General features: G+C 42.3%; 1 long non-coding RNA gene across 1 annotated transcript in view; it reads right to left on the bottom strand.

Moving 5' to 3' along the window:
* Window positions 1-24,607, bottom strand: part of LOC125296766 — a 275,524-nt gene that overhangs the window by 190,840 nt on the left and 60,077 nt on the right. The gene's annotated exons all lie outside the window — the stretch shown is intronic.

Raw genomic sequence — 24,607 nt, 5'->3', positions numbered from 1 at the left:
AGGAGAAACTAGCATTAAATAAAAACATTTTGTTGTTCAAGGAGCAGGTCAGGCTCATGTCAACAAGGGTCCAATACAGAGCAGAAGACAAACATTTGAAGAAAACCTGGAGCTGGCCAAAGCAGACACTTGATCATACACACTGGGCCTTTGGACAAGTCATGCCAATCAGCTATCATATGCATTCAGGAGTCAGAGCTCCTTAAGTCAATGAGAAGTAAGACGGGAAAGACTGAGTTCATGTTGCTGTGAATGTCATCTCTGAAATAAATTAGACTTGCCAACCTCAAGGAGAGACCAGCACCATCATCATATCGGAACCATCACGGGCGCAGTGAGCAAAGAACACAGTGAAGATGAGAATTACTAAGGTAGGCAGTGGATCACCACAACTCAGAATTGTGTTGTTCACTGTTTGCAAAAAAGAGCAGCCACACTGCATCAGGGCTGAAGAGAATACATACAAATTATCTTAATACCATAAACAACAGCTTCATGTCTTGTAGAAATGTGTTTTCCAGTAACCTTAGAAAGAATCAGTTTTTTGTCATGATTCAACCGAACAAAAAACGTTTAGTTGAATCGTGTCAATCTGTTAATAAAGGTTGTTATAAGCAATACTGTAGGTGAAACAAAAGTACCAAGTATTTTGTTTAAAATGCTCGCATGTTCAAATGATTACACATGAAAAGAAACAAGGCAGTAAGCCCTGCAAATCACCCCATGTCTCCCCCAAGTCACCATCACCCCATGTTCTAACAATTCTTTGCTGTAATGTGTGCAATGTTTTTGTGTAAATAAAAAAGCAACCAAAATAGAGCTGATGGTTTGAATATCCCCGTTAGTATGACCCAGCTGACTGGGTAGGACTTACGATAGTTCACTATAGACATGGCATGGTTTAACATTACAACAATGCAATTTCATCATCACTGATTACATCATGCTGTGTAAAGTCCTCCCAGACACTTCTGGATTTACTGCATAGATAAGATTATCAGTGAGGCATGCAGAAACACACACAAAAAAGTACATAATCAACTCAAAGGGGACAAGGAGACACTGGTGACACTGATGATTTATCACGATATCAGCAGAACACGTAAAGGTGTGCTGTCCTCTGTTTTGTCTGGATATACTCCCCTTCAATCCGAATTCCTGCCAGGGTTTAATGGTAGGCAGCTTCAAAGAAAGGTCCATATGTGTGTCTCCATGTTTGAGAGAGAGAGGGGGCTGGGGGGGGTAGAGAAAGAGGAGTGGAGTAGAGGATGATAAGTCATCGCAGATAAAGAGAGAGCCCAGGGGTGAAACGATGTTCCACATAACAGTGACCGATCAAGATATGGCCAGAGAGAGGTGAAACACTGATAGAAGGCATGACTGTAAAGGTGTAAAAAAAAAAAAAAAAAAAAAAAAAAAGTGAACCAGTTAGACCCTTCTTCAAAAGTGTTCCCCTGACAATATCCATCCACTCTCTCCTGCACACGGCGAGGGAGTGAGGCACTGTTTAAAAGCACATTTTACCGTGCCGCATGTGCCCTCGTACCCTTCAAAGGGTTCAGACAAAGAGCACAACAGTCTAGTGCCAGCATCATGAATTTTCATAAGCAGTTTTGAGGTTCGGAGCATATTTCGCCTCTGAATGATTGACAGTTGCAAAGTGTGCACATATTGACAGTGATTAGAAGCACGAAGGTCTTGCCGTCAATGAATATTCAGGAGCACCTGCCTGAGAGGCAACTCCTGTGCTCGACAATGTGTGGACGGAACTTTCCGGCGCAAGGCTCCACCGAAGTACAATAGAGTGCACTGTCAGGAGAGCAACTTGTGTGTCTAATGAGATTCTTTATCCACTTGTTTATGCCCAAGGTATACGATGCAGATGTACATTAGGGAGTATATGATGATTATAATGGTAAAGTATGTTGCTGATAATGAGGAGAGGCCGAGGGACAATGTTAAGGCAGCACAGCAAAGATTAGGTGAAAGCACTATGGGCTCTAGAGCTTTCTGATTCCATAGCTTGAATGTTTAAAGTTAATTTTCATTTCATCTTTTATCTTTTCAATGTGTTTTAGCATTTCTCATTTTACCCTCTTTTTATATTACTCTTTCTGTGTTCCTTCAGTATTATAATGTCCAGGTGCGGAGTGGGGCACTAAAATCCACCCCCCCCCCCAACACGCACACACATCAATAGCACAAACAAAATATATGTCAATTTAAAATACTAATAGGCTACGTATAGGCTACATCTGGAGAAAGGAACTATGTATAGTGCTAATGCAATACAACAAGCCAATCAACCACAAACCAGGCACTTTCAATAAATGTGTAAGGAACTAGATATTTAAGTGCAGTATAAAAACAGCTTTGTGGGTGGATGGACATTTCAAGCATCATGGAAGGACATGTATCTGGGTATCATAGCACTCCAATAGTTGCCTGTATAAATTTAAAAAAGGTCTAGCCTGCAGACAATGCCAACCTAATAGCACAGGTAATTAAATAATTGGAAAACCAGGCACTTTGAATAGGTTTGTAGAAAACGATTAAAAGTAGGCCATTATAGGCTTACATATACCACAAACCATTTATCAGCCTGAGTGGCCCACTAATTAGTCATAAGGCTAGGCCTACATATCAACATAAGACTAGCTTGTGCTAGTTTCCGCCTAGCAATAACGTCAATGCTTTAGCGCCGCTAATCTTTCTCCCTGCCTTCCATCCATGTGTAAAACAGCTAGCAACCACGCGAATCCGTCGACTGTAAAAAATCCTGTAGTTGTCCTCGAACTTGTGTGTAGGGTCATGCCATTAGACGGGGGGGCACTCATTTATCCCCTTACATACAATAGACTTGACCTGCAATCGGTTCATTGGATAAACCAGAAACACATTCCCCATTCCCAGGAGGCTTTGCTCCATTCTAGCCTAGGCCTACGTTAATTTAAGAACAAACAAACAAATTAAATTGTCATTTAGTTTAGTATTATAGTTATTTGTGACCATGAAAGTTCTGTAACGCCTGAATAAGACAAAAATGAATTAAGATAAAACAATTAAGGCTAGCCTACACAAAAATCAGCATGGGAGAGATGAGTGTGCAGGGTAACCATGAATAACATATAGACAGTGAGCGAGTGGTATAAATATTGGTTGAACCAATATTCAATAAAGTAGATCTTGGAGATTTTCGCTGAAAATTCTTAATGCATCTAACACGTCGCTGGCCGCGTACGCCTCAAGGCCGCGATAAAAGCTCTATGGGCCGGCCCACACCGCACCCACTCTTCGGCCGGCCGACCAGGAAAACTCCCAATCGTCCCGATTGCCACTCCGCCCCTGGACTCCACCTCATCATATAGGGATTGTAAACCCCCTACCTAGCAAATTGATAACAGCACTGTTGTCTCTTTCGACTGTCATCCCATTCTTTTCGAGCTAACGTTCATTCCTAACACCCACTAGACTACTCCCTAATTTCCAGTCTACAATTTCTTGTATTTCAACAAAGGTGTTTCAAGTAAAGAAGAGCATGGTTTAGGCTACAATGTCTTAAAGTAAAGTAAAGTAACTGATCATACTTGTAAAATGTTTTGCTTGCATAAAAGGATAGTCCTTAAGTATAAACTGCTCACAATGTAGATCGTGGCAATGTGGTTATCACAAAACAAAGACCTCTTTATTCTTACTAATCTTTCCATTCTATACACTGTTTTATTTCTTAATAAAATAAATTACTGTATGAAGAGCCTTTCATTAGGAAACTAGATAGTTAGGCCTATTCAAATACATAATGCCCACCTTGATTAGAACTTTGTTATGGGAGAAATTTTTTACATTTTGTTTGTTAAAAATGACTATCGGCTGATGTCGGTTATCGGTTTTTGAAAAACTCAAATATCGGAATCAGTATCGGCCTTCAAAATCCAATATCGGTCAGGCTCTATAGGAGATGGAGACAAATTGACATACACACACGCATGAACACACACGCACACACAAAAACATGCACACACTCACACGCACGTATGCACGCGCACACACACACACACACAGGTACGCACATACAAGCATACACAAAAGTTGTAAGAGTAGGGGATGGAGTAGGAGATGGAGGCAAATTGACTAGTAGTGGTGTCAACAATAATCGATTCGGCGATGCATTGCAATGTGGGGCATGCATGATTCAGCATCGATGCGGCAACGTGCCATAATGTCACTGTTTATTTTCTGGCCTTGAGTGGACAATAAAGTTGTGAAGTTTCAATTACTTCTGGGGGCATTTCCGGAGCAACGTTGTAATGACATGCGCAGCCTGTAGCTACATGCTAAGCGGCAGCACTAGCTAGCATAACAACAACACTAAAGAATCAAGATGATGGAGGGAGATGACCGCGATAGACGGGTAATTAAAAACGCACCCAAAGCTTGGAAAGCGGACATCTGGGCACATTTCGGATTCTACTAATTTAATGGGAAACTAGACAAGACGTACGCGGTGTTTAAAACCTGACACACTAACATCAAGCACGTTGGCAATACAACTAACTTCACGAACCATGTCTATCGCTGCCTACTCGTAGCCTACTCATCACACAGACATCACAAGTAGCCCATCACATCACATGAAGGAGCTTTTTCTCAGCTTTTAAACTATGTTAGCCGTTAATTGCTGTGGTGAACGGTTCGTGAGAAAATTACACTTAAGTGAATAATATAATTCAATTTAATCATAATTCTACTGAAGGTTCTGCGCCCATCTCCCTACCCATTCATCTCGGTGGAATACTTCACGAACCCTTCGTTCAACACAAGAAACCATATATCAGAATAAACAGCTGACCTTACCGAACAGAAAGGTGTAAAGCAGTCCCCTGTACAGTTAGCCATTCCAGAGAAATCCAGTTCTGAATTTGCAGCAAATTTCGACATGCATGGATGTCTCCAAATTTGGGCTTTAAGTTTTACAATGTGTTTAAATTATTCTACATGATTTCATAATGGGCCAAATACAAAATAAATGTTACAAATATTGCCTAGATATCGTTGTGGTGCCTCGGCATCGGCCTAGCGGTTTTAAATCAGAGGTACAACTGACTAAGAGTTTGTGAAAGACAGTACCTTAAGGCCTTAATGATCACAAAAGTGCTAAACAGGTATGATAAGGGATCAGATTCCAAAAATAATTCCGCATGGATTCCAGTTGCTGCTACGGCTAGTTTCTAACTAAAAGTGCTGGTGAGCTATGAGACATAATGCTTAATGTTTCGATTTAGTTCAATATCACAAAATGCTATTTTATTTGAACAGGCCAAATATGAAAACAGGCCAAATATAAAATAAATGTTAAATATATCATAGACATCTAAATATTAGATGATCAGACGATTTACAGTTCTATGTAATATGGCATGTTTCATGTTTTTGTAGTGTTTCATGGGCTACAGTGATGCAGGTCTACTGCTGTGAATAGGCTAAATACAACTTTGATCATTTTTATAGCCTACTACTGTATAGTTAACTTTGGCCTTGGTGCCCTGACATGTGGCCTTTGTGCCCCCCACCAAATATGCCCAACTGAAGGCCAAGTAGCCTTGCCCCTAAAATGGTGAATTTCCATTAATGATATTTATGTCAAAGATACAGGAGAGGTGATAATACACACATAGCAGCCAATAAAATCTGTTCAAGTGATTTTTTTTTTTTTTGTGTGCAGTAGAATTTTGATGCATCGATGTTGCAATGCAGGACTGAATTGAATCAATCGTTACCTGTTGAATGGTAATTTAATCGAATTGTAGGGCAGTGCCAATGCACACCCCTATTGACTAGTACATGTACTGAGTTATGTTGTAAAGCATGCAGTACATGGAAAAGCACTATGTATGTTACAGTAATGCTTAAATATCATACATTAATATACATAAATATTGATATAGTTAATGAAAATGCTAATTTTGCTCCTGTTCATGCTGGAGCAAGTACTGTAAGGCAATGAATGAAAGGAACCATGATGGCATCAACACTTTTACGTACTTTAGTATCTATGGAAACACTAATGAGGTACTACTTTTCACATTTCATTATAGCTCCTTCTTCGATATTTGCACTGGAGTGATAATTATGGTAGGTGTGGGGTCATTTAAGATTACACTTTTCTGGCATCTGGAGTTTGGAGCCTGAAGAAACAAACTTCATGACAATCTTATGCATAGGAGGTTATGAAATCAGAAAAACTCAATTGATCTGACAACCTTCCTCTTTGGTTGTAATTAGAGCTGTCAGTGTGCTATTTAAAGAGGAGAGTCAAAGGCACAGTCTATAGCAGTAAGGCGGGGATACCATTGGCCAGCGCCAAGCAGCAGATTTCCCATATTGCTATGGTTCGTCAACGGACAGTTGGAGCGGCAGCTTTGCGCTAGCGTTGAACTTGGCTCAACTTTCAAAGCGTAACACAAGGCTCATCAATTGTCAGATTAGGCAACAAAACATAGGCCTGTTGTTTGTGTAACTTAGTAATGAGATAGAACTTCTTTTGAATTTTTATGGTCTGAGTGCTACATTATATTTTACAACTGCCGCTTTGTTATTTCCAATGTCATCCCAGCCTAATGGTAACCACTGCCGAAACCCTACCATTACAATGGCACAAAAACCGTGATGCATGCCAAACCATGCCAGTGTTTACTATGTATTCAGCAGCGGCAAAGAATTGAAGAATTGCTAGAACTTCAGTGCCTCCGCAAAAAATCACATGATCAGGAGCCTAATAAAAGAAAATAATTTAAAAAGCCGCTGTTTGTTCCTCTCCAGGTTTGATGTCAACAAATAATAGTAGGCTAACTTTAAAGGTGCAGGGATTTGACAGGAAATCACGTTTGTTTGTGTTAAATGTTTAAATTATGTTTATTTTTTGTGCAAAAAAACGTAGCCTACTTTATATTTTAACCAAGGACCAAATGAAACACCAAGGTAGTTCGCCCCTATGTATTTAGTATTTCCAGAGAAATTTCACACAGGGTTTCGTTTGGCTGGGCTGGCTATAAAATATGAAATTTAGGTCTACTATTGGGTTTAATTGAATTTAAGTAGTAGGTTACGCAACCATTTACAACTGGAGATAGTTCCTTGTCATTTCTGTAGTGCTCACCAAAATCATAGAAATGATCATTACAAGACACTTACCTCCTATAATCCAAGATAGATTTTCTTCGAGTTGTTAGGCTGACAAATGACATGGAAAACATAATGAATTTCATCCACATATCCTTATGCACAATGGACAACAACTCTACTAAATTAGCTTAAAACTGTGAGACTCAAGCAAGCCTCGTGGCCTTAAAGTGACAGGCACTCAACACCACCAGTACAGTGTAATGACATGAAAGATAATTCTATATATACTGTAGTTTATATATTTTATATAGTAATAGTTTAGCTCACAGGTGAGATGTGGCTTATGATTAAGCTTTGATTTTTAATTAATTAAATAAGTATTTTCTGTGTTGTGCCATTTCATTTTTGTTTCATTTCCATTTATAATAATAATGACTAATAATATAAATGAAAAAGGTGAAAATTAACACAAAAGAAAACATGTGTACTGCAATAAGGCTTTTTTTTTAGCAGATGCCTTCAATCTGTTGATGATTATGTCATATTTGTAACTCTCAATCATTCAATTTCTTTTGACAAAATCCATCAGAAGTCACAGAAGTCAAAATAGTAATTTTTCCACATTTTCTTTCTGCAGAAGGTATTTCTAGGGGAAACACTGCATATGTGCATACTTTACCATTGCATCTGTAACAATGTGTACTGAGCTGAACTGAAAACCATGACCCCAAAACCATGATACAGACCAGATCATGGATTTTGTGAACAGTTTCACCCCTACTTATTATGTTGGTGACATGACTTAATTTTCAATTTTCAAATTTAATAATAGTATGCTATAAACCAGCTATAAACCAGCTTTGTGAAACTCAAATACAAAAATAAAATAAATGTGGATCATATACTGGCAGGATGTTGGACACTCCCATTTGTAAGCTATAATAATGGTATGTTTTATAATGGTATGGAAAACAAAGCAAAAGACTTGGTATCTTATCACGGAAGTTGGACAATTTTCCAAGCCTACTTGAAAATGATCCTTGGCTGTTTAAATGATCTGAGCATTCAAAAGGGAAAACATACAGCCACACAAAATAGTGTGCTACAGGCCAGCTGGCATTTATGGCTGAGTGAGTCCCCATTTAAAGGTACAGTTTGTGATTCACTTTAATACATCTAGACAGGTTCATGTTTGAAGAAAGACGTAGGAGGCAAGTGTTTCCATGTCTTTCGGCAACTGTTCATTTGGTTCACAATGTTGGCTTGTGCAATTTCATGGTATTTCATGCTAGGGCTGCATGATTTGAGGAAAATATTGTATTGCTATCTTATTGCTATGCATTGCTTATCTTATTTTTTTTTTCTGACAGACATTGTGATTTGATTTGGATATAATTTCAGTTCAATATTCAAAATGTTGCTTTAAGTTGGGCCATTTTGATTGGTGGGCATGAATAGTGTATGAAAAGCACACCACTCCTGTTGGGTGAGCCTCACTGTCTGCCACACAAGGAGAATGACATGAATATAAAAATCATAGATGTGACAAGATTAACCATTGGGAACAGAGTTGCAAGCTGCAAGATTAATTGTCGCCTTTGCCATTAGCCAATTGCATTAGTTTGCACTACCAATAACCAATTGTGATTAAAAATACCAGCACATTACAGCAACACAGCAACATAATAATGTCCTGAAAACATCACAAAACAATTGACATCATGACATCAACAATGAAAGCAAATATCAGGACCTACACAATCACCAAATCTGCAAAAAAGATTCAACGTCCTTCAGAGTGGAGTCTATATATGCTGCATTTGGATTTCATATTTAGTCTACCCCAATGTAGTCTATCTGCATGGACTACATTGCCCTCTTCTATGAACTACTTAAGAAAATGTCCACTTTTAGTTATTGAACACCAAACTACTACAAGAGTATGCAACTTGAAAAATCCCAATACTCTTCAACATACTCTTATTCATGATTCCTGTGCTTCTCATTCAGCTCATTAAAACATGCACCTGAAGCTGAAGCTTCTCCAGACATTCACCAAAGCATGGTGTCACATCGGCACAATGAGGAGACTTTAGGCGTGGGCGATGCTTTGGGGGAAAGGAGTTGTATGACCATCTGTTTAGAATAATTCAAGCTGCCACAGCCTAACAACATGTAGTCACGCATTCAGCTAGCTCCCTACTGAAGCACACGCCCACTCCCTCAGCAAGCCACGGGAGCGCTACGCGGTGCGGTCTCTTACATCCCCACACACAGACAGTCGCCACAGCCGCCTGGTCACATCGTCCTGGGCAGCGCGTGCCTAATCCTATCATCTACATGACTCAGCCTGCACTTTAACACAGCAGAGGCTAGCATGGCCCTGGCCTGCTGTCAACTCCATATCCCATATTAACTGCATTACATGGAGAGGAGAGGGGAAGGGAAGGGGAGAGGAGGCAGGAGGAGGCAGAAAAGACAGCAGAGGAGGGGGGGATGGAGGTGGAGTGGAGCTGCTACACGGCTGAGGCATACGCTGCAGTTTCCATAACAACTACTAAACCTGCTCCAACAACCGTCAGAGGAATAACATTTTTACTTGTCAAGTGAGCATTAAAAGAATCAGCATGAGCAATGGGGATGAAATAACAAAAACAAGTCTTTCCAATCCAGAGAAAAGAACTTTTAGAAAATTTTGGTTTTGGAAAAGTTTTTGGTTACTTCCCAACTAATATATTTGTAGATGTGGTTCTGAAGTAGCCATTTGTCTCACTTATGTTCATCTTCAATGGTAACAAGAAATCATCTCACATACCAACATAACAAGTAGCTGTTAGCAATGCCTTTATTTTTGGAAGTTTCCTAATTGGTTAATAAAGCTGAATCATGCTGGAAGTTATGTTATGGATTACTGAACCAATGAAAACATCCAGCCAACCTCACAATATCTATCAGACTGTGCGGATAGTTAAGCTTCAGTTCTCCAAAAATATGCCCACCCCATTTTTTATGAAAAACACTAGGGGCATAACACTTCATACTGCAGGTTCTGGCATGTGGACACCCAAAAGCGAATTGCAAGCAGCTGTGAGTGGCACTAGAACGCCGAAGATGAATTTTGCTCCTGTGACAATAAAGTTTATCTTATTTTGTCTTATCTTATTTTATCCAGGTACCATGCATGATAATGTAGGGCAGCATATCCACATACTGAACATCCACTGGATGATGATGGAATGATCGTTCCGCATGGTGTGTGGACTGGTTTGTGATCAGAGTCCACTGGACCGGATGGTGCCCACATGAATCATAAAGCAAGGAGCGTGTAGCATGTGATGTGCGGCATGCGGCGCGCAAAGCAGCTGGATACGCACCCCTTGATCATAACCTTGTTTTCTCTCTCAGCAGGAACCATGACGACTGGCTCAAGGAGAAATGTGCCCCCTCTCTCTCCGCTCAGAACATGGGGACGGAGTCAGAATCGCTACTGAGTTTGAGGATGCGGTGTGGGCAGAAGATTGGGGAATGGTGATGGGGTGGGGGTTGTATCTGGTCATGATGAGTGGGGAGGGTGAAAGATGGCTGGCATTAAACACTGGTGCCAGTCCAGAAGACTCTTTTTTTAATCATTAGTTATGGCTTCATCATTGCCAGCTTGGAGCGGCAGTAACCTTCAACGAGGTCTGACAGGCCCTTGTGACCAGCAAGGGAATGGAGAGAGAAAAAGTGAGAGAGAGAGAGAGAGAGAGAGAGAAAGTGATGGAGAAAGAGAGATACAGAGAGAAAGACTTTTTTTGCTTTTGCATTCCACTCAGCTGGCGCCTGGGGGCTATAACCCTGAGAATCCGTATTAGGTGAGCCAAAGTCACCATTAATATAGAGCAGTGGGCCATACTATAACCTTACCCTCCACATCTCTAGGGTGTGCTGGAGGGGAAAAATGGGGGTGGGAGCTTTGTAGCAATCACTTGGGAGGATTTTCAAAAAGTGACCTCTTACCAAAGTCAATCCTTTGCTTTTTCTATTTTTTATCTGTTTTATCTCAATTGGCTCACTCTGCTCGATCACCCCATCTCTCTCATCAGCCACAGTTAGTATTTGGGTTTTTGGAGTTCAACTGACATACACGAAAAAGAAAGAGTGAGCAAAGGACAAGAGAGAGAGAGAGAGGAGAGAGTTGTAAGAAAAATGTTTTGCAAATTAATGATTGGAGGCATAACAGAGTTCTGGACCTCGGCAAATCACTATTTAATCCTGTTTGGGGTCTGCATTTGTAATAGAGCGACTCCAAAAGGCTCATTCAAGGCCATTTAATATTTATGCAAAAGAATAGAGGATCACAGTGCCGCAGTCCAATTCAAAGGTGCTTGGGCTCTGTTATTACATTCTTCGCCCACAGGCCAGACACATTTTGTTCTATTTCTTTACTGAATATTTAAACATCATATTTCTGTCTGCAGATAGGAACAAAGAGGGTAGCACTGGGAGCAGTCAAAGACAAATGTATCAGAATGTAAAAAAAGGGCTGAGACTACCACTGGCTAAGGATTAGGTCATAGAATCTCAATTCCTTTTTCCGGAATGAGGGTCCTTTGGAGTCCAGTCTGAGCCACAGCCCGCTGTTCACCTGATTCAATTGCTGTGAGTTTGAGAATGGAAGGAGAACAGGTCGTGTTTATCAGCTTCCATGTGGGGGACCATAAGCAGAAGCCAGACTCATATCAAAGACAGGTAGCCAGGGGTCAGTTTTGATGTGAGCCCAAACGAAAAGCATGGGTCCTTCTCAGGGTCTGACAGATGCTGTGACAAGTGATCCAATATGTCAGAGATTCTGTATGATTTTCAGATAAATAGCCTGCCTTTTCGGTCTTTAAATGACAATACATAGTGTGCACACAACTCAAAACAGTAGTATTGCCTTACAAATCTCAGATTTGTCTTCCCTGAAAAACATTTACCACACACTATTTATCATAGTCTTAAAAAATAGCAATATTAGTGATAGACTAAATAACGAGTAAAACGAGGAATCACAGAAAAGTCTTGACTGTGACCTCTTAGTGTTGATGGAACACTAGCATAGCAGGAACTCATCAGAGGACGAATGGCCGAGAAAGTACCTAGAGATGGATTGTATAAATAAGATAGCAAGTTGCAGATCCGGTAAGTGTTCTAAAGGCCAGAGTGAGGAATTTGGATTTAATTCTGGCTGCTATAGGAAGCTAATGAAGAGTCACTAACAGAGGAGTTACATGTGTCTTTGGCTGATTAAAGACCAGATGTGCCGCTGAATTTTGAATCATCTGTAATGGGCTCTCTACATAAGCAGGTAGATCACCAAACAACACATTGCAATAGTTCAGTTAGGAAAGAACATGAGTTAAGTGGCACATTGTGTTGAGTGGCATATTATATTAGATAAGGTCTGGTCTTCCATATATTGTATAGGATAAAAAACATGATTTGGTGACTGAGGCTACATGCTCAGACAAATTTATTCGATCAGTAATTGTGACATCCAAGTTACGTGCCGCTTTAGCTGGGGTCAGTGAAGATGAGCCAAGCTGGATGCTGATCTGTTGGGGAATAACTGTAAAAGTTAGGAATAGCAGAAGCTCAGTTTTGGAGAGATTAAGCTGAAGGTGTCGATCTTTCATCCAGACTGAAATATCAAGCATGCAGAAATCCAAGCAGCAATAGAAGCAGCAATTGAGTCATCATGTGGGAAAGACTAATAACGTTGAGTAATGTTGGTCCTCCCAGCTAAACCTACCATACACCATGACATCAACATCTAATTTGATTCCCTGTCTGTTTCACCTCCCAGGGCTGCAAGAAATTTAGGAGTTGTTCTCGACAACCAACTAACCTTCTCCAATCATGTTGCCTCGGTCGCCCAGTCATGCCGTTTCGCACTTTACAACATCAGGACTTACTTGACTCAAGATGCTACCCAACTCCTGGTTCAGGCAATAGTTATCTCACAACTTGACTACTGCAATGCCCTCCTGACAGGTCTCCCAGCCTGCACAGTGAAACCCCTTCAGATGATCCAGAATGCCTATGGCTGCCCGCATCAAATTCAAGGCTCTAACGCTTGCCTACAAGGTAGTCTCCGGTTCTGCTCCCACCTACTTGAATGCCCTCATACAGACATACGCTACCTCCAGACCGTTGCAATCCTCAGACGAACGACGCCTAGCTCTGCCACCGGTACGCTCAGGCCAATCCAAACTTTTCTCATCTGTTGTTCCTCGTTGGTGGAACACACTGCCAGTTCCTACAAGGGCAGGGACATCCCTCTCCATCTTCAAAAACTCCTGCTGAAGACCCAGCTCTTCAGAGAACATCTCCTCTCATAGCACTACTTACAACTAGTCAGCTAGTCTTGCTGATCCTAGCACTTACCACCCGTCTAAAACTGACACTCAACTGTTTAAAATCAGAACTCACTGATGCACTTATTCTTACTGTACTCTACCTTTTTTAAATTGTCCTATAATTGTTGAGAGAATTGCTTTAAAACTTAAACTGTTTACCATGTTGTTAGTCGCTTTGGTTAAAAATGTGTCAGCCAAATGTAATGTAATGTAATCTGCATAACAGTGATAAGCAAAAGTGTCCTCAGTACTGATCTCTGAGGTACACCTGTGGTGAGGTCATGTGACTTTGATACCTGCCATTGCAAAGACACACTGAGTGAACGTCCTTTGAGGTAGGATTCAAACCAATTAAGAACTTTCCTAGAAATTCCTGGCTCAGATAATGTAGAGAGCATTTCATGGTTCACTATATTAAAGGTTGCAGATAGGTAATGTAAAATTAACTGATGAGCAGAGGCTTTGGCTACTTTCAATGCTTCAGTCACATATAAAAGAGCAGTTTCGTAAGAATGGCCGCTCTTAAAACCAGACTGCTTTGGGTTTAGTAGGTTGTTCTGAGATTGGAAATCAGAAACTTGCTTGAATGCCACAGTCAGAAACTTTGACAAGAAGGGAGATAGGCCTATAGTTCTTCACATCAGTTGTAGTTGTAACCCTTGCTTGTTTGAAAGGAAAAAGGAACTCCAGAACTGAGGGGTGAGGGATTAATAACATGCGTGACCTCCAGCAAAATAGTTTGGATGGAATGGGATAGAATGGAATCCACAAGAAAATAGAAAGAATCCAACGATGATGTCTAAACAAGGTAGTGTCTTTTAAAAGGCTCATTGAATTGGGCACTTACCTTAGCACCTTTTTTGGGAAAACATTTTGCAAAGTTATCGAGTGGAGACAGTGAAGTAGTTGATGATGGAGGATTGAGAAAGAGACTTGACGTGTTCTCAACTTTTCTTTGCTAGAAAGCCTATTTAGCAAGTGTAACTGCAGAGGAAAAGGCAGATATTAAAAAATAACCCTGCTTATGCACTATTAAGCAGGTGTCCTTGGTTGGTGGGTTTAATTTAAATACAAAGGGAGTCATTTTCCAACTAGTATGGTAACCTGCTATTTAGCTGAGAATCCCTATATGTTCTTAGCTTCAAGAATTAATGGCTATATTCTAACTGAAATCATCATTCAACTAAGGCCTCTTCATCCAGAATAAATGGAATAAAATAAAATAACTTAGTTTTTAGGCAGAGACCAACATAAGTCTAAAAATGGTAAAAAACAAAAAATAAACTGTGTGTCGTCATGTACTATATATCCACTTAATCCAGTCCAGAAACAAATTATGCAATGCAATAAAAACTGTTTTTTTGTTTTGTGCAATGCAAATGGTTATGGAGACTCTGTCTGCTCAGTTAAAAAGGGGGAGGGGCAGAGTTTTTTTTATTAGAAATTATGGCATAACGTTGAGATAGAAATGCAAATTCAGTTTTGTTTTTCGAGACAGATTTAAAACAATAAAAAAAAAAAGGAAAATTGAATGCATCCACAACCAAGACTATTTTGCAGCAAAAAGCACATACGAGAGAAAAATGACTGAGAAAATTAATGTTACATTCCACCAAGAATTCAGAGCTATGACTGTCAATGAGAACACAAAGGACTTTGGTGGCTCAGTTAATTACATTTCAACATCTAATTAAATTTGTCATTGGGATACTGAAGGCTTGAGGTCTCAAATTGCTGTATTCAGTCCGCTGTATTCAGTTTTCATTTAAAAATGGATGGTGAAATGATTAGTATTCTGAATCTACAAGCAAAACTTTTCTAAATAATAAATACTGTAATGATCCAGTTTTGTTATTTTGAGATCTTATCGAAAAAGTAGGTTGCACTTCAGCTATCAAAGTAAGGCAGTGACACTCCACTGTAACTCCCATTTCAAGGGTCCCACTTGAGGCCAATTTGGAGTACACTAAGGTGTCCTTGCATCACCAAGGACAGGCAGGAGAACAATGTGAAGGAAAACGCAGCAGAGGTAGCAACTATGCAATAAAAGGCTATCTCTTGTCCTTGGTGACCAGCTGCAGATGTCACTGCTTATACCCCTTCTCTTTAGTCTCTCGTACACTGTTTGTTCTTTCAGCGTGTGGTCTTGTAAAGCCCTCTTGAGGCTGATTTTTCTTTGGTAGCAGCAAGGAATCTGTTGACCGTTCATTCTTATGTTGCCGACAGCCTTGAGGCAAAATGCATGCTGTCAAAGACCCCCTGGCCCCTAACATTGGACAGCAGCAATCGTACAATGGCCATTACTTGCTGGCTATATCCATCTTTAGCTTGGTTTATTTCATTGTTTTCACATGTTCTAGACGGCTGCACAACCCTCACCTGTCTAACAATATGAAATCTTTCAACTGGTTGTGAAATCCTCGCTGCCTCTTCCTTGTTTGTCTGGTTTGCTCGTCTTGCCTATTCTGCCCACTAGCCCCCTCGAGGGTCTCTCTCTCTCACTCACGGCTCCTGTGGTTGAGTCTTGGCAGTCCTCTGACCTTTGCACAAACAGATCGATCACTACCTCTCTTCCACATTGTCACCTTTTCTGTCCTCGGCTAAAAATACACAAAATACACCTTATTCAATCTAGCCACCAACAATCTCCAGTCCAGCATTGGCATGCCTTTGGCCTTTTCCCCTCTGCCATTGTAGCTCAATACATGGACACTAAATACTGCTTTTTGTTTTCTTTTTCTCATTGTTATTGCCCTTGCCTAGTTGTTATGGTTCCTGCAAGACCTGTATGGAGTGGACATATGACCTTTGAACTATTCTCTGATATGAAGGGTCATCATTTAACCACCTCCAGTGGTCATGGATTCTAAGGTCAGTCCTAGAGAGGCTATATCATTCTGCTTGTCCAGTAAACATGGGGGTCTTGAGTCACCTTCTCCTAATAACCTGTCTGCAGCCTATCCTTTTATGAAAGAAAACATAAACAAAAGGAGGATATTAGCTGAAAACTACATAGAGCATGGCTCATCACTCAGGAGGACAGTCCAAAAGAAAATGCTGCATCCGAGGTCATCTTTTTCACCCATCAAAAGAAGCCAATATTCGATTAATGTCCAACATAACATTTTTACTGCATAGTCATAGTCACGTTCATTGTTGTCATAATAATAAATCTCAATAGTTCCCATTTTCTCCAATGATAGAATCTCCTGGATGACCCCCTTATCTTTTGAACAACACGAACAGATGAATGGAGAAAGAGAAGGTCATTGCAAAGGCAGTGGTGACTCCAAAAAAAGGGGAAAAAACAAGCCTGAACCTCTTAAAGCAGAAATAAAGGCAATAATCTCCAGATCAGCGGTCCACACGCATGCCCTTGACTCAGCGGGAGAAAACAGGCAGTCGGGCGTTGGCGGCGGAGAAGATTACTCAGACGAGTCTGTACGTTAGAGTGTCTCAATCAGCATGGAGTGGGGATAGGGTCATCGGGCGGCCGCACAACCATGATTCCAAGAGTGCTCCACCACTGTACGAGTGTCTAATGAAACAAGTCTTCCTGAGTGCAGAGTGTAGTGTCGCGCCAATATGAATATATATGTGTGTCCACTCAAAAGGTCCTCTTCGATGGGCTATGCGCATGGTGAGTACCATGAAGTCCAAGGTGTCATTAAGGGTGGAAATTGAATTCATTAGGGTGTCACAGTACTTATGGTGACACATGTGCAGAGCAGACAGAGAGTAAATGAGAGAGGGAGAGAGAGTGAGTGATAGTGAATGTGGTGAAAGAAGGTGAGAGACTTGGAGAAAAAGCCCAGGCCACTTAGTTTCATGCACTTATTTGGGCAATGCTGTGACAGCTTCAGCACCAGCACCTCTGTGAAAAAAGTCCACACACAATAAGAAATAAATAAATAAATAAAATAGCTCGACAACATATTAAATCTGATGCCGCTGTAACGAAAACCAAGCAGTGATAATAATAAGCTCTGATGGGGTCCTCTTATGGCCCATCGATTTCCAATAGTCGAGATCATAGAAAGCTGGGGGGGTAATTACACTGTGCAAGCAGAGGTCGTTCTGAGCAAATATCATTATCATCAGATTAGAATGGGAGGCGGGGGGTGGGGTGGGGTTGGTGGTGTCAAACACGGCAGGGTGAAGGAGACCCAGAGGAGAAGTCAGCGAGGGGAGACGCCAGTGGCACACCAGTGACTGCCTCTGACCCTGATCATCTGCCACGCACACACACACACACACACACACACACACACACACACACACACAGTTCCCAGCTCGTTCCCCCCCGACCGCCATCTCCAAAGGTCGGCCCTACATCATGCCGGCAATGAGCCCCGCAACCTCCAGGTCAGCCCCACCAGACACATTCATCAGTCAGCAGACACATCCCGATGATGAGTAAGATCTCCCAAGATGCGCATGGCGCATGGCAACAAACATGGATTTGTATATGCAACCTGGAGGAGGGACTACCCTTGAGCTCCTTTGCTAATGGGCCTGGCCTGGGCATTGCATCATATCGGGAGAGAGGGGGCAGTAAGGGGAGTCATCACAGCTGTCTGAAACAAGGAACACCCTGCTAAATGTTTCAGGGAGCAGCTGGCCTAAAGAGACGTGACATCGACCTTGTGTTAATGTTCACACGCTGTAAGTGGTATTAAGCAACGGATGACAAACTGGACATCGAGGAACATTTCCTCTGACCTGGGTGGGAGGCAGTACAGAACTCTCGTTGCCAACACGAGCCCTCATGAGAGCAGAGAGAGAGGACACCAGGACTTATCAGTATTCCACTGCTCAACCACCAAGTTTTTTTCTCTCCAAAGACTACTTTTAAAGACCGACCGTATTCCCCCATGTCAGACTGGGCAGCTTGACCACTGCACGGAAGCAGATGGTCTGAGCTCACGGCTGTGCCCGCTTGTCCTGCATAGGTCGTCAGACGGGCGGAACCCCGGCGAGTGGCCCTGGAGTAGTAATGGCCCCCGTAGCGGCAGGCTTTTCCTGGAGGAACCAGAGACATCTCTATCTCCAGAGTGCAGCTGAGGGAGAGGGTGCATGCTAGCACGCTCGGCCGGCAGCATTAACATAAACAAGCGCAGGCAGCGGGGCGCACCTGTCAGGAGGCTGTCAGAGATGGAGGGGGAGCGGCAGGGAGAGGGCGAGGCAGAGACGACTCCGCATTAACCTCCCAGCTTATCTCCCCCAGGCTCCACGCACAGGCCCCGAGAAAAAGCGCGGATTAGCGCTGCCGTCAAGGAATTGGTTTTGGGTCCTTGTCATTCCAGTGTGATTATTAGACCCCGTGCACACGCCAGCAAGCACACCTCAAACCGCAAAAATACACACACACACACACACACAATTATACATGTGCCTCAAACACACACCCATACACACACACACACACACACACACACACACACACACACACACACACACACACACACATATGCATTCAGCTCTTTCTACTGCTGCTCAGCCACTCTTTTCTCAATGGGGAGGGGAATCCCTGGTGCTCTGTGTCATCCATCTTTCCCACTGCAGTGGCACATTCCTTCAGCGTCCTCCCGTCATCTTCCCCATCCTAAGCAATGCGGCTGCCACTGGCTCGAGTGCAGGGTATGCAAGGATCACTGACAGTGTGGTAGGCAGGTGGGATGGTGGTGGGGAGTGTGTTGGGGTGGGGGTGGGGGGTCAGTGTGTGAAGGGGAAAGAGACTCCCTGCATGCTTGACGAGCGAAGAGGGGATAAAGGCTGTCTCCTTCACGCAGCGCATAGAGAGCCACTAACTCCACTTCATCCCTCTCTACCTCTTCTCATTCTTTTTCTCTTTCTTTCTTTCTTTCACTCTCCCTCTCTCTTCACTCTCCTCCCCTACTCCAGCCCTTGCTGTGCCACTCCACGCTGTGCTGCTCCATGACTGAAGGGCTCTCTAGCTGCTGGTGCTGTGCTGTGGGGCGAGTGCCGCTGTAACTTTAGCGGCGACTAATCCATACCCTCAGACCTCAGGCCCAATCAAATGCTTCTGAATGCGGGACGGGAGTCAATAGCTGCTTAATCACTAACGAGAGTAATGACAATAACAATGGCAGCCTCTCCCTGCCGACGTAATTAAGAGGAGCAAGAAAGGCATACCGAGGGAGACCGGCCTCCGAGCAAGGCTGTAATTAGTTGATGAGCCGAGGAAGCCATCTTCCCACCAAGATGCAGAAGACGCATTAAAGCGTGGGCCGATTTGCATGATTTTACATGGATGCTGTTTGTGTAATGGACACAGAGAGAAGGGAAGGGGTAGAGTGACAGATTTGCCAGGTGCAGCAGCCTAGGAGGATTATGACGACGTGTAAGTGAGCCTCACCAAACCGATGATTCTTGCTGAAACATTGCCTTGGTGGTAATACAACTGCAAAAATGAGCACCAGTAATAAGTTCAGCTGTAGAAACTGAGATCTAGATGTTTCACCTCTCATGTCCAATCTTTGCTGCGTCTCCACTAAATTTCTCACCACTCCCACAGGCCTTCTTAGCTCCCTCTCAGCTTGCCGTCAGGTGCAGGGAAACAATTTGACTACTCATTTGAAAATGGAGTAAATATAACCCAGCCCTGGCTTTGTTACTCATTCAGAGAGCACTGTAGCCCCGTGCCTAATTTTCCGGTACGTTCACAAAGGCAGAGGGCGTTTCTGTGGAGAGGGGAACCCTGGCGTTCTGCCGTTTCCCTTCACTTCCCCACTCTCCTCATTTCACAGCAATTATCCCCAGTCATTCCGCACACTCTGCCATGAAAAAAAGAAAAAACTCAAGGGAAGGACCTCTAATTGCTTTCAAAATGGAAATAAAAAATAATCACACGGCTGCTTTGTCAAAACGGCTCCACTTATTTAGCGTTTGGTGGGGGAGGAGGACTGGGGTAGCAAAGGGGGCAAGAGGTTCATCTAGTTTAGTTCCTTCATGCTGTGGGGGCCATCACCCAAACTCTCCCTGGCTTCTCAGAGAGGAGAAATGTATATATTGTGCCGCTGGCGCATGTCTCTCTGTTGGCTGAAACAACTTGATGGTGGTGAGGGGGTTTGGTGTTGATTCTCTGCGTGTTTCCTGCTGTCTGAGCTGCAGCAAAAATGTTGTGGACAACAGGAGGTAGAGGAACAGAGCATGAGCTCAATATAAGAGAGAGAGAGAAAGAGAGAGAGAGAGAGATTGAAAGGAGGGCAAAAAGGAAGAGATGAAAAGAGAGGTAGAGAGAGGAGGGAGAGAAAAGATAAGCCATTTTGGTTTTCACTTTCACAGTATATATGGTTAACCATCATATAGGGTTAATTTCCCAAACTGACAATTTGGTGTAACAATCTCTCTCAAAACAGCATTTCTTTATCTATCAGACAATAAAATGTAAAAAATAGGTAATATTATGTCAAAAGGTTCTGACATTATGCAAATGCAAGGCAAATGCCACCCCCAGAACTACGAGTAAGGCGGTTCTCTTTAATTACTACAGAGGGGAGTCGGTACCCCATGTAGCTTGAGAGGATTTCCCCAAGTTGTCTGGCTCTTTTCTTTAAAACACTTTTATAGACTGACACAGTTAAGAGGACTGCTTTGTCACTTGTGAAACAGCCTTGCAATCGTCTTTGTAGTCTGAATGCTCTCTGAGCAATGATTAAGTGTAAGGCACAGGGACCAAAATGTCAGCACTGAGCCCCGTTTTTTGAAGTTTAATGTAAAACATAAAGACACAAAGGAAATGTTAATGAATTGTCTGCGGAGAGCGAGATCAGAGGAGTCAAACGAACTCCATATCGCACCTAAAGACCTGGCATTTAATTAAAGCACTTCCTAAAAAAAAAAAAAAAAAAAAAAAAAAGAAAAAAATCCGCTGCCCAGTCACAGCGAGGCCGACAGTGGATTCGCTTGAAGCAAATTAAAGAAATCAATTACTGCCTTTTGAAGATGTAGAAAAAGCAGAACAGCAGAGCCACCCAGCGCCACAGCGAAATACAATGCCAAAAGGAGGGTGAGTCATAGGGGCAACGTGAAGACGACAGCAGAGGGAAGGAGAGAAGGGGAGAGGAGGAAAACCAGCGAGGAGTGGAGTAGGGGAAAAAAGTAGTTTATGAGAAAGAAATTCAAGGGAAACATAACTACTGCTGGAGTTTATCATGTCAGCATGTCCTAGGAAACGGAATCGGAGAGGAGGAAGTCGGTATGCTCAAGTGGAGCTTCAAATCAGTTTTTGTAGCAGTGCTTCCAGGTTTATGACGGAGTGAGCATGTCTGAAACACTGCCATGCCCAGAAAGAAACACAGTCTCTCAAACACTTTGAACACATGAATGCTAGATGCTAAACACAAGGTACAATCGAGTGAATATACCCGTAATTTAAAATATTAGCCAAGGTTTGTACATTGATTTTGCAACATTTCTTCAGCTATGAGGTTAATACACGGGGGTGTGCTATACATGGCAATGCCTTTCTTTTCTTCATTCTTCTTTATAATTAAAGCACAGTCTCATTCTGATTTCATTGGGCTACTGGTAACTGTGGTTAAAACAGGGGTGCGGTTAATACGTGTTTGTTTTTTTAATTTGTATAAAACACGGTTTATACACAAGCGTAAATTTGCCTATCACAACTCAAAATGCACAGCACTATGTCTATAAGATGAACTAAAACAAACATGTATGGAAAAAAGATTAGAAAGTACAGTGCATAGACAAAACCAAACTGTTAGGACACTAATCTCACAATACAAATATTTATCATGACACAGAATTTATCAAAGGGATTTGCTGCAAAAGCACTTCTAAGCAGTTCTAATCTGGGTTTAATTTATTTATAGCAAATTAAGAATAGTTCATTTGGGGAAATAAAGCATTATCATACCACTGGATGTCAGTGACAAATGTGTTTGCCAGCCATTAAGCATAAACGGTGTATAGGCCTATTATAGATTATAGACCTACTTTTATCTCATTTGTAGGTGTTTTAGAGAAAACACATTAAAAGATCATAGTACCTTACTGCAACCCCGCTTTAGTGTTGACAAAAAGAGAATTGGAGTATGATGTAATTGTTCTGTGCAGAGCTATGCCCTCCTACACTTCTTCCCCCAGACCAGAGCTGAGTGGGCACTGTGCTGTCAGAGGCAGTGACGGGCACCTTGGCATGGGAAAGCAGTGCCCAAGTGGGCTGACTCCTCTGTCTGGGTAGCGGTAACAGCGACCCATTCTTTTGGGGGCTGGGAAGTGTTGACAGGTGTGAAAGAGACACTTCGTCTCTCTTGCCATCATCCCTCGGTCTCTGTCTCCACTCTCTCAATGTTGTCTGTTTTTTTTCTCTCCCTCTCTCTCTCTTTTTGCTCGCTCTCTCTTTCTGTCACACACTTTCTTTCTCTTTCTCACGCCTTTTCTCTTCTTTTCACTCACACTTTCTCTTTCTCTCCCTCTCTCTTCTCTCTCTCTCACACACACACTCTCTCTCTCTCTCTCTCTCTCTCTCTCTCTCTCTCTCTCTGAGAGCACCCCTGAAGGAATCTGGTGGCTTTCAGCAGATATGACAGCTCTATGAGATAGGCTGTCATCTGCTGCAGGCTGAGCCCCACTGCGGCTCACACCTCATCAAATTGTGCCAAGCACAAGAAGAGAAGGGGGAGACGAGAGGAGAGGGTAGGAGGTGAAAGGGGCTTAGCAATTGGCACACACTGGCTCCCATACATGCAGAGTGTCAACCAAAGCTGGAGAAAACTACCCACCTCCTCTTACCCCTGACAAAAAAAAAAAACGAGAAAGGGAGAAAGTCCACATGTTCGGTGCAATAATGCTTAGGTGTGCACAATTCAGCCAGAAGAACATACCTGCTTAGTGCATTACTCTCTGTGACAGGCTGCAAAGCTTATCATTAGACAGAGCCGTAATGGGGTCCTTTCTGGGTGCTATAGGCACCTGCTGGGAACACTGGTCCGACTGTGTGTGCGCACACGTGCATGGGTGTGCATGTGTGTATGTGTGCGTGTGTGTCTGCATGTGTGAAATGTGAACAATAGGGGTCATTCACACTCTAACTGTTTACACACAGCTAAACACACAGCAACTGAGCTGAAAATCTCTACTTGACCCAGTGATTATGAGCTTGCATACAGTAGAAAGCTTTAGCACATCAAAGCTCTCCAGTCAAGCATGGCAGTCATTTCAACCTCATCAATGGGCTCTCAGGATTGAGACCCTAGAAAGAGTTTGTGCCACTAAATTAAACTCCTCTAGAGCTCTCTGCCTTTGTGATATAGACATGCTCTCTGAATTACATCTGACTGTTTAAAATGCAACAATATGAGTTGACTTCAAATGTAAACACTTCTACATATAATGCAAGCTTTGTAAGCACTTGCAAGCTTTCTACATCATTTGGACGAGGTTGTGAAAAATGCCCTAGTCACAGTACATTTGGTAGATTTCCATTGCTGGGCATCCTTGGGGCCATCCCAGCTAAGTGGTGATGAGCAGAAAAAAAACGGTATGGAGCAGGGCATTTCTGATTATGTAATTGTGGTTACTACTGTCACAATTGTGGCTGTCATATTATTTTTGATGGAGGTTTTTGTAATACTTTTTCATTGGGTGTTATATGGTTTGGACAAGATGTAGTTTGGACTTCAATTTAGGAAAATGTGCAAAATGATGTTAATAATTGGTATGTGCATTCCTTTATTGTTGGGTTTTGTTTGACTTTGGACAATATACATAAAGTAACATTTTGTTCCGGACCATTTTTACAGAAACCTGACTTCACTCCACCTGTAGAAGCAGGGTTGATGTAGTGGGATATTTGATAGAGGTGTCAGAATGTCAGGCTGTCTGTCTCTGACTGATAGTTTCAGAACCGCTGCTTTAAAACTTCCTTCCCTTCTGAGACCAGGTTAGTCAGCCTTCTATCTGACAGTGCTGCAGTAACAACAAATGGACAGCAGGGAGCACCAGAGGTGAGCCTATGATCTTGTCAGAACTGTGATATGATATGAGGTGCACTGTGGAAAGGGGAGATCCCGACTGATAATTACAAGCACGACAGTGGAGAGGGTCAGATAAAGTTC

The sequence above is a fragment of the Alosa alosa genome, chromosome 6 (assembly GCF_017589495.1).
Source record: "Alosa alosa isolate M-15738 ecotype Scorff River chromosome 6, AALO_Geno_1.1, whole genome shotgun sequence".
NCBI classification, from domain to species: Eukaryota; Metazoa; Chordata; class Actinopteri; order Clupeiformes; family Clupeidae; genus Alosa; species Alosa alosa.
The sequence above is the reverse complement of the archived record's forward strand: the minus strand, read 5'-3'. Positions and strand labels throughout refer to the sequence as shown.